Genomic DNA, 4,321 nt, shown 5'->3' with positions numbered 1-4,321 from the left:
CCTCACTACAGTATGATTCCAAATGTATGTGGAACAGTAGGGATCAAGTTTTCTGCCTTCTTGTTCTTTTTTTTTAATCATTTGCTCTAAGGGACGTTTATTGTGAAGAAAGGGGTTCTGTTAAAATCTTCTTCAACAAGAGCAAGTAGATATCATCCCAAGACCCTATTTAGCATCCAAGCCACGAGACCATCCTCTCTTCTTTGCACCCCTTTCTCCATTCCTACTTGCCCTACAACCTCCTCTTGCCTTCCACTGCCTCAGCACACATGTGCCTCCCAAACCCCATGCCTCAACTAGCATCAGCCATTTTTCCTAGCTGGTGATTTCAAATCCCACTAGAAGGTCTGCAGCTCAGGTCTGGCTGAATCCACACAACTGCACAACAACTTGTTTCTTTCAGGGTGAAGAAACAGAAGACAGCTGCAGTACTTTGGTCTATTCTTCCTTCTTTCCCAGCCAGCCCCCAAACCCTATCCATGCAGAGGCATGATTTTCTGTTTGAAATAATCATGATGTACCTGGTAATTGCTGAATTCCTGAGAGTAATGGCTTAACAATAATTCTCTCTTTTTTCTGTGCTTTACACTAATTCTTGTTTAATAAAATTGCTGCTCTGTGAGAGAGACTGAGCTGTCCCAAAGACCAACAAGGAAGGAAAATATTTACTGCCTTACAGAGGCTTCATCACTTTCTTTGGGTGTGAGCAAAGAAAGCAGAGACTAGCAGGTTAGGTACTGTCTGGGTAAATAAATAACAAATTACTTGGGTTGTCCTCTCCAGTTTCCCTTGTTTTCTGTAAAAAAAACAACAACACACACACGCACAAAAAAAAAAACCAAAACCAAACCAAACCAAAACAACAACAACAAAAAAAAGCCCAACAAAAGACCAAAACAGACAATACCCCAAACAATACCCCAAACCAAACAGTAATTCAGTCCAATTTTTGTGTTTTATTACAGTTCTGAGGCAAGAAATCACATTCAGCAAATTCTGTAACTTATCGTGCCAAAAGTAGAGATAAAAACATTGCAATATTTAGTCCTATGCTTCATTTAGTCTTAGATCCAATAGGCTTTGCTGTCCCTGGTGTGGTTCTCCTCTCACTTTGATGCCAACAGGTGTCATGGTCAAAATATGCTGCACAGACCATGATTACTAGAACCAGCACCATTGCACTGGGAAGGAGGGATCTGTGAGTTCACAATGGGGTGAAGAAATCAAATCCAGACCCAGTTTGTTCCTTGGGGATGGCTGCAAGACGAAGGCAGGCTACTGCACGGGGTCCCATCTCTGAACAGGTACACATGCAGTGACAGGGCACAAGCCCTGCTCTGGCATCATGTGGGACAAAGGCTCACGTGAGACTGCACAGGCCCAGTGCAGGCACAGCTGCAGCCTCTCACAAGCACCTTTCCAATGATGGGCACTTTCTTCTAAGGAGGCAGGAAGAAGGGCCACTTCCCCTCATTCTGCCTTCACCATGTGGAATTAACAGACTAAGCTAAAGCCAAAGCTACTGATTTCATTAGATTTACACTAGGGATGAGTTTCTCTCTGCATACCAAGCAAGTCATTGCACATATTTAAAAGTTACTTTTGAGTAAGTCTCTTCAATTACCTTCACAACTCCCCATATCCCTAAACTCCTTGGATAAGCCGTATTAACCTCTGAAGAGCCTTAGACTTGCTCTTGGAGCATCTCTATCTGGCTTTCACTCTCCACTGGCTGTTTCCCAAGTCCCAAGATTCCTCTCCTTGAAACCTTGCAGATACCACAGGTTCATTCATTTCCTGAGAGCCTCTCTCTGCTGGAGCCCTTATAGCTCAGACCTTAATTCAGCCCTATTTTTCCCTTTTAACTTATCCTGCAGGGGACCTTCATCTGTACTCTGCAGGAACTCTGAGATATCTTTCCCCATCCCAGACATCTCCAGAATCTTCATTCTTGTGTCTTTGTCCCCCAACACCTCTTTAAGGTTGGTTTACATTCATCAGGCTCCATGCCAAAATCTTCCCCATTACTTGTGTTACTAACTTACCCTTGCTAATAAGGCTTCTGTCCTTCTGTCACCTGAGCCAGACACACAAGAGTCATCCTGGACACTCCAAGTGTAGAATGTGACTGATTTCTTTAGCAATATCCTTTATCCTTTGCATCTACCACTTTTAAATCCTTCTCAGACCCTTCTCAGACTGTTATTTGCAGTAATCTCCCACCTTCATGATGAATTTGTAATTTTTTCCATACTTCAGTCATCCCAGTTTCTTTGAAGGCCTGCTCCATGACATCCAGCTATGTCCTACCAGTGCAAGATGGTGTCTAGAAGAACCAGGATGTCAGGTAGGAGAGAGCCTGGTGTGATTCTCTGACAAGCTGGAAAAACCACAGAGAAAGTTTATTAAACCCCTGAAAAGTCCGGGGAGCTTTAAACATCTCTCTGGTGACTCCTCTGGCCTGACTGAACAGTCAAACATTTGACTCAGGAAAAGCACTGAGCAGTTACCCTGGGATCCATGCCCAGGTCCCTCAGGACAGGGGTTGGCTGAGATGTAGGTCCAGGGATACCGACATGTAGAACTCACATGCCTCCTCATTCTTACTTGCCTCTGTCTGAGAAGGATACTATGAAATGATTTTTGCTGAATTATTTAGTGCTGAAGAAATCTTTTCTGACAGGTTTGCAAGAGCAAACTTAACATACACACCCCAACCCTACAGTTATCCATCCCTTAGAGACTCAGGTGCCTTTCAAACATTATGTGTATCGGTGCCTGACTTTGTACAGATAACAGGAGAGCGGACTGAATGTGAGCAAGAGCGTTTTCACGCAGATCTCCATGACTTGAACCTGTTCCCCACCATGCCTGTGCAGGCATGCTCTCGAAAACAAAAGCGCGGGCCTATAAGTGTCCCCTCTCTCATCTCAGAGCAGGCACACCCACGCTCCGCTTCCCATCTCCCCTCCTAGCAGTTCCTCTCCCATTCACATTCGTAGCCATGCCCACGGACACACTCTCTGCACACAGATCCGCTCCTTTTCTCACAGGCACACCCACTCCATCACACGCGCTCTGCCTTTGTCTTGCCTTTCACAGCCACTGCCGCTCTTCATCTCAAAACTACCACACCCCACCCCACCCCCCCTCCCAGACAGATCTTCAGCTCCCAAGATGAAAGGAGCTTTTCATACCTAGGAAGAAAGGTTACTGCTCCTTTTGAAAACTATTTTTTTTTTTCTGATGAGCCACGGGAAGGGAGAGACTGGGGTCGCCTTACGGTGCAGACACTGTGCCCATGGTGAGGCGGTCCGGAGCACTTTTAGCCTGCAGAATAGCAGCAGATCCTCTGGTGAAGGATCAGGATTGCCGTTCATTAGGAGAATAACAAAACAGCCTAAAAGCTTCATCACTGCACTGCAGCAAGGAGTGAGCAAAATGGGGCTTCGGAGCCCTTTTCCACTACGAGAGAAAAATCGTGCCGGCATTGCCTCCCAAGGGCTGCGGATGCGGTTGCCGTAGCAACGCTACATCTGAGTCAGAACTATTAAGGATCACCATGGCAACAAGTGTCTCACTTGCCATTTCCAGACAGCTGACTGGGTTTGGACTGGAACCATCACACCACAGGAAAGGGGCAGGGTGGGAATGATCGCCCTACGGGTCCCGGGCGGGGGTAACTGCTCTGAGCCCCCCGGGCCACACTCGCTTCGGGGTACACCCCTCCTACAGCCCGAGCTCCCCATCCCGCCATCACCAAGTTCGATGGAGCCACAGCGTTGGTGCAACGGCCTCTGCACTCGAATTCGAACGTGCTGGTGTTGTGCCCCATGCCAGGCCCCCAGATGAGGCAGAGGCAGGGGTCAGGGTGTTGAGCTGACCCTCCCTGCAAAGCCTCGCAGATAAGCAGATTTTTTAACCCGTAAACTCCAGACAAAGGAGGAGACAAAGCTCCCTGTTGTCTGCCGGCTCTCACCCTCCCCTCCGCGCGGGAGCCTTCATGCTCCTGTGAATATTGAGCGGAGACAGAAGCCCCGAGGGATTTGCATTTCACGCTTGCCAGCAAATGAGCAACAGGAGGATCACACCGAGACCCCGGCATGGTGCTATTACCAATATGTGCGCTAGTCATACACTCACTGCAGAGCCTGGAATTGCTCCTTTCTCTCTCTCCTCCTCAGTGGAGAGGGAGCAGGCGCTGTCTTTGTGGTCACAGTGTCAGTGCTGTTTAAAGGCAGGTGCCCTGGGTCCTGCATTCAGAAGGGCTGCCGAGGCCAGGGCGTAGCAGATTGATGGTGTGGCAGAGCAGACCTCCTCC

At 47.9% G+C, this 4,321-nt stretch overlaps 1 long non-coding RNA gene across 1 annotated transcript; it reads right to left on the bottom strand.

The window, feature by feature from the left end:
• Positions 1–936: 936 nt before the first annotated feature.
• On the bottom strand, positions 937–3,700 carry LOC135409191 (uncharacterized). Its single transcript, XR_010428080.1, has 3 exons — positions 3,198–3,700; positions 2,511–2,629; positions 937–2,380 (listed from the first exon to the last, which is right to left on the bottom strand). It is a non-coding gene; the product is annotated as an uncharacterized LOC135409191 (long non-coding RNA).
• Between the last annotated feature and the right edge of the window lie 621 nt (positions 3,701–4,321).

Source organism: Pseudopipra pipra, chromosome 2 (assembly GCF_036250125.1).
Source record: "Pseudopipra pipra isolate bDixPip1 chromosome 2, bDixPip1.hap1, whole genome shotgun sequence".
NCBI classification, from domain to species: Eukaryota; Metazoa; Chordata; class Aves; order Passeriformes; family Pipridae; genus Pseudopipra; species Pseudopipra pipra.
Note: the sequence above shows the minus strand (reverse complement) of the source record. Positions and strands in the feature narration are given on the sequence as shown.